This window comes from Pituophis catenifer, unplaced genomic scaffold (genome assembly GCF_029215685.1).
Source record: "Pituophis catenifer annectens isolate HBS135680 unplaced genomic scaffold, rPitCat1.0.hap2 SCAF_2, whole genome shotgun sequence".
Taxonomy (NCBI): Eukaryota; Metazoa; Chordata; class Lepidosauria; order Squamata; family Colubridae; genus Pituophis; species Pituophis catenifer.
The window spans coordinates 74,303,580-74,315,762 of NW_027256882.1; positions in this window are offsets into that span (position 1 = coordinate 74,303,580).

The window sequence follows — 12,183 nt, forward strand, 5'->3', positions numbered from 1 at the left end:
ACCACAAGAGCTATTACAAAAGGGATAGGAACATAATTTCTTTAAAGATCTATTTCCTTGACAAGGGAATATAATTGTGCTGGAAAGGGAGTGGCCCATTATTTGACATTTAAAAGTTCACAGGGATTATCAAGAGCTTGTGTGTGGAGTAGTCACAAAATCCTATCTTTTTTATGTCCATATAAGCTATAATTAAAAGTGGTAGATTGTCACGAATGTGCCTTGGAAGCACATTCCTGCCTGCATTATCTTAAACATGAGTAATTATTTATAGGAATATTTCTCATAATCCCTCATCATGACTAAGCATTTATAGGTGTATAAATAAAAAAAGAGATTTACCTGAGTGCAAGTGGAAAAAATACCAGTCTTTTTATGTATTGTTTTAGACAAAGAGAACATATGTGTTACTACTTTCAAGCTGCGATAAAAGCTGAATTTAATTCTATGGGGATTGATCTTTGCCCAGTGTTGTGCTAACACTGTCACTGAGTGACAACTTCAATCCTATTTAGTAATCCTGTGAATTGTGATTAAAACTGCAATGGCATATAAATTTAGTCAGAGAGACAAAGTCCTTTAGATGGTCTCCAAGGCCTTTTTTGATTCCTCTTCAGTTCAAATGCCTATCCATCAGGTCCATCCATAGAATGTGGGAATGGAGTCCTGGATCTGGCTGCCCTCCTACTCTGAATTTTGTTGAATGTGCTCCTCTGCTTTGAGCAGGACTCTCCCAAAGAAGTGCACCAGCCATAGAGAGTCATCCAAATATCTGATCAACCTGAGTCCATGTGCTTAATGTATTTGTTACTTTACATTATGACAGGAAACAGAGACAGTCAATAGCAGCACCAAGTTGGAGTCTTGCTGTGATATTATCCTCCAAAACAGGATCATTGAGGTATCCCTGGATGGATCTAAATGTATAGAAAAGACCTCCGCTCTCAGGTCCAGGAGTTTACATTAGTAAGCCAATAAGCTCCTCCTCAACGGTTATTCACGCAGATAGGAATTATTTTATTGGTACAACATTGTTTTGCGATTCTCTAAGAATGAAGGGAAATTGAAATCAAAGTATGTCATTCTGGTCAGTTTGTCATTCTTTTCAAAAGACATGGACTAGCCAATCAGCACTGATGATGTTAAAAGAAAAACAAAAATGAACTTCAGTTGCATAGGCATGGTCATCATCTTGATGTTTTTGACTCCCTACTCCACCCAATCTCTGGGTTCTTCTTCCTTCCTAATGCATGAAAGATGGAAGTAGAAACTGCAGAGTGTCCTATTCAGATGCCTTCTAGATCTTTCCTGTGTGCCAAGTAAGTTGTTACATCTCCACTAAGGAAAAATGTGGATAAATTAAAGAAATTAAAGTTTTCTCTTTAAGAGATTCATCTTTTTTCTGCTAGTGTATCTTACCACAGCTAAAATAGCAGTTTCTGGTATATTTGTGTTTGTCCTATCTCCTATACAGTAATGAATGAAGTTTGAAAATGGTGGGAACGAATAACAAATGTCATAGATCTTTCTCCCTGGGTGGGCTGATTCTAATGAATTAGTTTCACCCCCCTAAAGCCTGTTGGCTGCCCTGTTCCTTTTCACAAATATCTGAGGAAGGGAAGGCAGAGCAAGGAAATCTCCAGAGTTTACTCATTATTATTATAACAGTAGCATTCCTAAGCATTTCGAATAGACAAGGCTGAGAATGATGCAAGATGTGAAGCTGTTCAAGATAAGGAAACTGATGGAATGGAAAACAGCAACCACAAAAGCACATGTTCAAAAATGATTTTAGTCAGGTAGGGATCTTTGTCCATCTAATCTAGTAACTACTTTGAATTTCAGCAATTTTATTATCCACCTGCCAATGAAACACACATTTTTCTAAATTTCTGCTGTAAGCAGAGCATCAGAGATTTTATTTATGTATTTATTTAATTACATAATTTCTGTAATGCTCCTGTCTTAGAACTTGAGCAGTTTACAAAAAATTCAAATAGTGATCTAAAATAGTGCATATGCAGGATCATCAGGCTAAGCTCAAGGATGATGAAGAACAATTCATTCAGAATTCAGTTCTTGATTTGCTTACCCAGAACAGAATCTTAACATATAGATTAGTAGCTGTTCTAAAACCTGTTCATGACAAGAGAATAATTTTGAACACCCTCCTCTACCAAAAAAAAAAAAAAAAAAAAAGATCCTAAGGGTTTCCAGCATGGATGGTGAAATCCCAGATTCACTATTTGGGGGGAACCTAAGCAAGAAGCCTTGATGGGGAAGCTACAGAGCAATGGATTGGTTCCTCTTACCTAACATAATTCCCAGTCTATTTTGAACACACAACACCAAATACAAGCACTATAGATAGACAGGAAACTAAGAGAAATTAACAATTCCTATTGAGTATAACAATAGGACTGCTATTATCTGACTTCTGATCTGTGCTGAATATCCAATTGGGTACAATCAATTAGGTTGTGATGACAATACAGTGCCAATCCATGTTTATGACATTATACATGTGATCACTTCTAAGTTGACACATTACTCTGTTTTTAGATTGATCATTACTATTTGGGCTATTTTAGGTTGTATTAAAGAACAGATCAGTACAGGTGCATTTAAAGATTCCTAAATGCACATTTTATTAAGATGAAGATTTTCATCTTGAACTACTCACTGATGTAACTGCAGAATTTTCATAAAACAAGAAAACAATGCACCTTGCCTAAGTCTGTAAAATATCTTAGTGGCTGGTTGTATCCCCGCTATTTTAATCTTCAGTGTTTGTTGCACAAATTGTACCGCTGTTTTTGTTCCGTTCATGGATTTGCAGTGCTCATATACAATTCTTGGTAATTTTAAATACTCCAGAGCTGCACCCATTGATGGTGTATGAGATTACAGTGGTGTTTATATTTCCATGCAAAACCATTGATGGGACAACTTGGTCATTTATGTAACTTTAGAGGCCAGATGAAGATGGGGATCCTGGCTTCTTTCCATTTTCATTTGTGCCTAAAGTGTGTAACATTATCCCATTTTTTTCTCTCTGCATTGATGAATTTGTGATTAATGAGGTTTTATCATAAATGTATGTATACAACTATAAATCACATGCAATTATGTGTGTAAAAACAATCCCAAAAGGTATTTGCTTTGGAGTTCAAGACATTGATCCAGCTATAATGTCTGGTTCCACACAACAGAATTTGGTAGATTTTGCAAGAAAAACAAAGTAATTAAATAATAGTGAAGAATCTTTGGCATCCAAACTATAAAGCCCTGAAGTTACACATTACTCATCTCAGTAAAATATAAAGCAAATATATTCACACTGTTTATTATTCTGTCATCATAAATGTTGAACCATTATATCCTTTATATCCATGGGGATTAAAAAGACTCATTGAAATATATGTTTTTATTATCATTTATGTACAATTTTCCTGATTTTTCTAAACATTCACAGATATTAAACATGAACAGAATTTGACTCTAACATCTAAACAAAACAGGAATATGATATCTTCTTGAAGTTTAGAGGGGCTATAGATGCTTTGTATGCAACCACATTTCAAAGAGTTTACCAGAAATAAATCTCTGAGCTATTGGTATGAGCAACTAATACTAGGCATATATAGTTGTTGCAGAATATATGCACATACATATATTAAAAAAAAAAAGGCATGGTTATCCATGGAAGACCAAGAGTTCACATTTTTGAGACACCATCTTTTGACTGTAAAATGATAGCTAGATGTGATAGATCAGGGGTGTCAAACTCAAGGGCCAGGGGCTGGATCTGTCCCAGGGGATGCTTAGATCTGGCCCGTGGGCCGCCCTGGAAACAGGGAAGGACTGGCCCATGGTGCCTCTGCAAGAGAAACAGAGCTCGGGAGGGCTGCGGGTGGCCCTCCCAAGCTCTGTTTTCACTGGCAGAGGGTTGCAGGAGGCCGTCGCAGCCAAAACAGAGCTCAGGAGCCCATTTTCACTGGCAGAGTGCTTGGGCCACCACAGGTGCCTCCGACATGAGTGATATTGAGCTGGCCACACCCCGGCCCCTGAGGTCAAACACAACCCTGATGCAGCCCTCAATGAAATCGAGTTTGACACCCCATGATAGATGGTAGATAGACAGACAAATAGATGAGAGAGAGAGAGAGAGAGAGAGAGAGAGAGAGAGAGAGAGAGAGAGAGAGAGAGAGAGAGAGAATAATAATGAGAGAGAGGGGAGGATAGATAGATAGACAGACAGACAGATGATAGAGAGTTAAGATCTTCTCCAGCACTGTAGAACTTATTTGAAAGACAACTTCTGTCAAATATGTTTGACAAAATATATTTTTACAATAAAATGGAATATAATGCATCACATTTGCAACTGAACTCCATTATTTTTTTATATTGAACTGATATGATGCTCGGTGTCCAACTCCAGAATGGAATGTATCTCTCTATCCAAATTAAACACATCCATTAAATTTAATGGGCACTGCATGAAAGTCAAAATGTGTATCTGTCTAAAGTTAAACTAGCGTCATTATCAAGCATTCCTTATAAGAATGATCAAAATAGTTCCTTAAGGAAAAAAAAAAGATTTGCAAAAAATCAGGTAGACTTTTTTTCTTATGTTCATTATCTTCAAACACTTCACTCTTTTTTTTTTTTTTTTTTGTCTACAGAAGACAAATAAGTTGCTGTTCTGGTTGTGCAACATTAGGAGTTAGAAGGAAGTGAGGTTAATTATGGGAAAAAAGCCTTTCTGCTACATCTGTGGGGAGAGAACCATGCCCCACATACCAAAGAAAAAGAAGTTATAAATGATCTGTGTAGAAACATTATGGCCACAAGCCAGCATAGAATTATGTGATCTTAAATTGACCGATATCAGGTGATTTAAATCTGCATAACTCTGTATTAAATTTTAAACTACATGGAGTACATTTCCTGGAGTGTCTTGGCAGGCTGTTCCACATTCACTGAATTCAGATAAACCCAGGCAATTGAAATTTACGCCAATTATTTCTCTCCGTAATTTGCATGTACTTGACTGATATGAGAATACCGGTAAAAATTTGCAAAAAGAACTCAGTTGTAAGAGCAATGAACACTAGTTCTTCAGTAGTATGACAAGGGTTCTGTTTGTATTAGCCCAACTAGAAAGTTTATCTGTATTTCAGCAGCCAGCAGACACCATAATTTATGTTTGCTGCCTAGTGAGTGAGAATTGGCCTGGAACTATTACTAAGTGAAAGTAATGACCAGAAAGTGAAATAAAGGCATATGGTGCCTGCAGGCAGTCTTCAGTTCACAGCTAATGCTCAGAATGCTGTCTCCAAGAAGTGCTGACAATGAAATGAAATGAGGGGACCACTCCAAAACCCAAAACCTCTACTTTCAGTCAAGGAATTTTACAGCTCATTCTCTATCGTGTCCTTAATAAATGTACTGGGAGATTACAAATCTATGCAGTCCACATGGGCTTCTGGATGTTGCTGGCTGCTATTGTTGTAGATCCTAATCCACATGTAAATACATAAACCAACCAACCAGCCAATCATGTTGAATATAGGAAGAGAGAATACTTTCCACAAGATGGGCATATACGCAGTGGATTTATGACATCGGGTAGGTTCTACCTACTTTTACTACCAGTTTGCAATGGGGCCGCGTGCACACGCGCGCATGCACAGAAGCATTTACTACCAGTTCTATAGAACCAGTGCGAACTGGGGGCAACCCACCACTGTACGACATGTATTTCATAAGAGTGTTTGGACAAAAATGATAGATGTGTAAAAATTACACAATAAGAAAATAGGGGACACATCTTTTAATTTGCCATGGATCCTGGAAGCTTTTGTAGGCAAATACAACCTATAGCTCTAGCTTTTCTAAAGAATGAATAATCACAATAGAAATGGAGTAACTATATTAAAGACTCAGCTAAATCATACAGCCAAAAATAAGTGTGCCAAAAAGTATCACAAGATATCACTTGGACCTGAATATTATTTATAGTTTTTGGAGTTTTGTGCCATCAATAGCATTAGAGCACTTAGTTCTAGTTGTCAGACAGTAGCCTGGATTGCATTTACCTGAAGGAAAAAAGTATATTGCTTAGTAGCATTCATAGAACTATAACAGTGACTGCAGGCCCAAGTCACACTTTTTAACAATTTGACTGGAGTAGTAGGATGGTCACTGTGACCAATTTTTTGGAATGCCAAACCTCATTTGCTACAGTGCTCTATGTGGAGCTGCCTTTAAGAATGGTATTTATAGTGTGTCATATATAAAATACATGTGCAATCTTGTTGAACTTGAAGGGTATGCCAAACTGCTACCATATCTTAAAAGAACTGCTCTGGGTACCATCTTGCTTTTGATCCCTAACCAGGGGTGGGTTCCACTTACCTTTACTACCGGTTTGCATTGGGAGTGTGAGCGCACTTCTGTACATGCAAGCTTCTGCGCATGCACAGATCGTCCATGATGACGTCCAGATGGGTGGGCGGAGCCTCCTGCCGCCATTACTACCGGTTTGCAAGAACCGGACCGAACCGGGAGCAATCCATCACTGTCCCTCAGCATCAAATGGGGATGACAGAAAGAGGTGCCTATCCTGCCATAGGTACTTGTCACACACAGCATCTGAACAGAAATGCAAGTAAAGCCTATGGAACATTCTCTAAGGCTATTTTTCCCCAAGTTAATGTCTTCCAGATCTGTGGCTGGAAATAATGGGATATAATCCGAACAGCTCTGGGGTAAGGAAGACTATAATACTGCACGCCACAAAGTTAGAAAAAAGTAGAGTAAGTGATCAAGATCACATTCTGAAGCAAACACTTTCTTCTGAGTCTCTACTGATGCCTTGAGATCTGGAAAATCAAACATGATAACACCAAAATGCAATATCAGAATATGAGTTTGGAAGTCTGATTTGTATTTTTTCTTCAACAGAATTTTGTTTAAATCCTTAGTCAAATTATAATTCCTCTTGGCTTTCTGCCTTTAACTTATCTAAACAAATCATTAATTCCCTACAAACCCTATTTATAAAGGACCCTCCATCAATTTGTTGCTCTTTGTCCATCTGCAGAAAAAGCTGACCTAAAATTGAAAGAACTCATTAACATTTTCTCTGAAGACATCAGTCACAATCAACTGTATAATATTTTACTATATTAGAATGCTTACAACCACAATTATTATCAATATAGGAAAGAATAAAATTCAGCTTATTTCAGAATTGAGAACCAGTTAGGTGTAGATCTATCAGGCTAGAAAGTAGGAGAACATGAATTCTACTCTCCCCTGAGCATTAAGCCAACTGGGTGACCTTGTGCCAATTGTTCCCTCTTGGCTCTAGAAAGAAGGCAATGGCAAAATACTATACTTAAGAAAAACCTTGACAAGAAATCTTCAGGAACTAGTTCAGGCACTTGCCAGGAGTCAGAAATTGGTGCCGCACACAACACTTCAGAATTAATCTGGTTTTAAAATAATGTATTGAAATGAAGAATTAGAATTCTTTTCTCACTTTAAGTCACTTGGTTGCAATTATAAATATTGCAATCATTTTTTCTCAAGCGGCATAGAACACATTCTGGCAAGAAATGGAGTGTATCTCATAAGTATTGGAAATAGTGTGTTTGGAAGACTGGCAATTTTAAACTCAATCTGGATAGAAAGGAAAACCATATTCAAAACATAAATTCAAAGGTAGAAAGCTTTGGAACACAGAAGTAAGTGGTAAGAAGAAAGGGGTTTCTCAGTAATATACCAGAAAATACAGAAGACAGATGTTGCCCATAGAGGACAGAAGGAAAATGCAGGTCAAAAGAGACAAGGAAGTGATGAGAGAACAACTCTGGACAGACTACATCCCAGGGTGCTAAAGGAACTGGCAGATGTGATTTCAGTATATCTTTGAAAACTCCTGGCCTACAGGAAAAGTATCAGAAAATTAGAGTTTTCTGAGATTTGGTTATTCCAATCTTTTATAAAGAGAAATAATACCTCACATCGTGGACATAAATTGTTTCAACTCCTACCCGCAAAACGATGCTATAGGGCACTGCAACCAGAACAACTAGACACAAGGACATTTTTTTCCCGAATGCCATCACTCTGCTTAACAACTAATTCCCACAACACTGTCAAATAATTTACTAAGACTGTATTACTATTATTCTTCTCTTCCTTACTAATATCTATCTCTTCCCACTTTTACTATAACCATGTTGCTTGTATCTTTCAATTTATATTGTTTTTATTTATTTCCTAATACGATTTGATAGCTTATTAGTAACCTTGACTATCACTAAGTGTTGTATCTTTTTATTCTCAATGAATGTATTTTATTCTCCTTAGGTACACTGAGAGCATATACACCAAAGACAAATTCCCTGTGTGTCCAACCAATAAAGAATTCTATTCTATTCTATTCTATTCTATTCTATTCTATTCTATTCTATTCTATTCTATTCTATTCTATTCTATTCTATTCTATTGTAGCCATGAAACTACAGACCAATCAGCTTGACATAGCTACCTGGAAAAATCCTAGAACAGACAATCAAGCAATGCATTTACAAGTTTTTAGAAAGGAACAATGTGATTATTATGAGTTGGTTAAAAATAGGTCATACCAGACAAATCTCATTCATGTTTTTTTTACAAAGCAACCAGAATCATAGACCAAGGAATGCTGCAGATGTACTGTACCTAGAAATTGGTAAGATATTTAATGAACTTAATCAAGGATCTTGATAAACATCAGCATTGGACTCTATCCAGCAAAAAACTGTTTAGTGGTAAGAGGAAGCAGATGTAAAGGTAAAAAAAAAAAAAGCTCAGCAGTGGGTACTTGAAGAAGAATCTGAGTATCCTGGTAGACCATAGATTAAGCATGAGCCAGCAGTGTCTGCAGCTACCAAAAGAAAGAAAGAAAAAGCCGATGCAATCCTGGGTTGAATTTACAAAGGAATAATGTTGAGAAGTGGTTGCTGTGATCTATATTATACTGGTCACAATGTACCTGGAATGCTGTGACCAGTTTCAATCAATAAAACATTGATGCTGAGGAAGTAGAAAGAATGCAGGGAAAAGCAATTCAGATGGTGAGAGGCTTGAAAGGTTGAAATTAATCACTGAAGGAATTGCGTACATTTTTAGCCTAAAGAAGAGATGGCTAAGATCAGTCCTGATAGCAGTCCTCCAATACCTGAAGGATTATCATAGGATAAAAAGTAGATTTATTTTCTGGACTACCCTATAGTACAGTAGGACAAAAACCAACGGGTGGAAACTTTACAGAGGGAAACTCAAATTCAAAATAGAAAATAATTTCCTGATTGTGACAGTTGTTAAGCAGGGGAACTGCCTGCCTGTGGAGTCATCAGTGCTCCATCAATAGATGTTTTCAAGCAAAGTTGAGCAGCCATCCATCTACTCTGAGAGATTCTGCCCTAGGTAGGTGGTGGAACTAGAAGACTTCCAAGCTCCTTTTCAACCCAAGGATTCTACTGTTATTTTGGGATTATTGGAGAAGGCTAATAGAATTTTTTTTCTTAATTCTAAGGTCCTGCCAGAAGAGAATGTAATTAAGAAAATACTAGAATGCGCAGAAATGGACAGATTAATGCTCACTATTAAGGATAAAGAAGAAACTGAATATTTTTTGCTATTGGATGTATTTTATCAATGGCTAGACAATAGAAACAGAAGTTAGAAAGGAGGAGATATAAAAAGAGGAAAAAAAGATGATGTTAAGTATTATTGTTATTATATTATTATATTATTAATATTATTGTGATGAATACTACAACAAATATGTGGATTATGACTGTTTAAAAATAACTGTACCCAGACCACACAGTGTTTGATGGAAATCGAATGTTATATAAATAAAACAAATAAAACATAAAAAATAATTTTTTCTTAATTAATTTATGTACATCAGTAGTCTCTATGCTACTGCATAATCCTATGCATAATCTCCATATGGTGATGATAATTCTGTAGGATTTCTACAATAGATGTAAAAACAAAAACCAAACATTTTCTGAGATCGGGTTCCAGCTGCAGAGGGACCATCATCATGTCCTTGATTTACTGAGGGAATACCTTACCACCTGAGATGTATATTGCTCCCAAACCTCCTGGTCCTTCTGAAAAAAAGCACTTAAGGCCTGTTGTGGGAAGCCAGAAAGTTAGGAAGCTCTGGGTGGTTCGTTATTATTCTAAGGTTCTACTTTTGTTCTTGGCTCCCATTTCTTTTCTTTTCTTTGATGATATGTTGCATTTTTCTAGGTATTGTTTTAATTTTACATGCTGTTCACCACCCAGAATTTCTATGGTGGGAAGGGAAGCCATATAAATAAATGTGTAAATGAATACATTGTGCTAATGAATACTCCAAATTATAGTTTGCCCTTTGAATTTGGTCTGATGTATAGTTCTTTTACAAATAAAGATAAAGATGTAGGGAGCTCAATCTAAATATCCTTCTTTAAAATAGAGATAAATAAATAATTGCAGATAATAGAGGAGATAAGCCATTAACTTATGATTTGATGTTCTCTGGGTTTATTGGATTACAGTAGCTAATGCTGCCTGAGGATGATAGGTGCTGTAGTCCAAAACATCTGGTGAATGCCATGTTGGGGAGAGTTCATAAGAAATCCATTGTCCATCATAGGCATAAAAGATCAAAGGGCAACTAAGAGCAAAGAAAGCCACATAGGAAATTTTAAGCCACATAGGAAATGGACATTTCAAACCTTTTCATTTCTATTCAGAAACACTGGATTAACCCATGTGGAGGACAAGCAAAAGCAGGCTTCTATACTAATGCAGCATAGAATGTTCTGTTTTTTTAAAAGTACATTAAAAACAAATACCCTGTAAATACAATTCCAAAGGAAATGCTGTTTATTGTCTCCATATTTCAGGTTTCCTTGAGAACTGGGATATCAGTTGAGCATCAGTATTTGCCGGCATAGTGGCATGATACCAGAGTTCTGTGGATGCAATATGTCAGTGGCTCACTTACCTTGAAATGTCTGTGCAGCTGAGCCAAAAGCCATCTGAGTGGCTTTTTTAGAGTTTGCGGTTATATGGAATACAGACTGTGCCTTCAGATCCAGTGTGTCTTTTTAGTTTTGCTTTGGTGAAAGACTGTCTCACTGGTAATTATCTGTCTGTTGAAGCCTTGTTTTTTGAACATGGTGTTTTCCCTTTGCCTTTCCCAGGGAAGACATGTACCCATTTATCTAACAGAATAACTACCCTTTTCTTACATATAGCTTTGCTATCATTCTTTTGCATGCTTGAATGTTCTCCCACCTGTCCTCAATTTAATCCACAAATGTTAAGCCATAAATCTTCATGACATTTTGGCAGAAATCACCCCATTTCAGAAGATTCCTTGAGGAAACGCTGAATCCAGGTGTTTGCGTTTTGCAAAACTGTTGCAAAAGGAACGTTTCAACATGGCTCTTTACAAATAAAGGTAGAAGAACTAATGTGTGGATGATTGTAAAAGCAAGGGCATAGATTTGTACTCAGACTTCTTGTAGACCAGCCACAGTTTTAGGTAAATTCTGACAGAAAATGTAGACCAGGAATGCACCATCCATGCAACACAAAGTAAAATAATGTTGTTTTTAAAAGAAACTTACATTTTGCCCATGTGTAGTCTATTTGTAACACACACACACACACACACACACACACACACACACACACACACACACACACATTATGTTTGAAAGGCTCCCCTTTTGCCAAATGTGAATTTAAAAAAAGTGGGGGGAGGGTTGCTTAAAATAACTTAAATGTTAAGGAAAGTGAAGAGAAAAGAAGTCCAAAACAGCATTTGTTTAGAATATATAGTTTAAGGGTAAATCTATTTATATGTGAACATGGCAAAACTAAATATATGATTAATTTGATTATGTACGATGGAAGGTTGAAAAAAAATAGTGAAGGAGATAAGGCTGATGAGAGTTTCTGACTACAGGACAGACCATAACATGTCAACAGACAATCTTACAAAAAAGATGCAAAAGACAATGAAACAAGAGAAAGAAATTAGAGTGAAAACAAAAGCACTTTAGTCATAGAAAGCATAAAACCCATATTAAAAATGTTAGAAGACGGAATTAA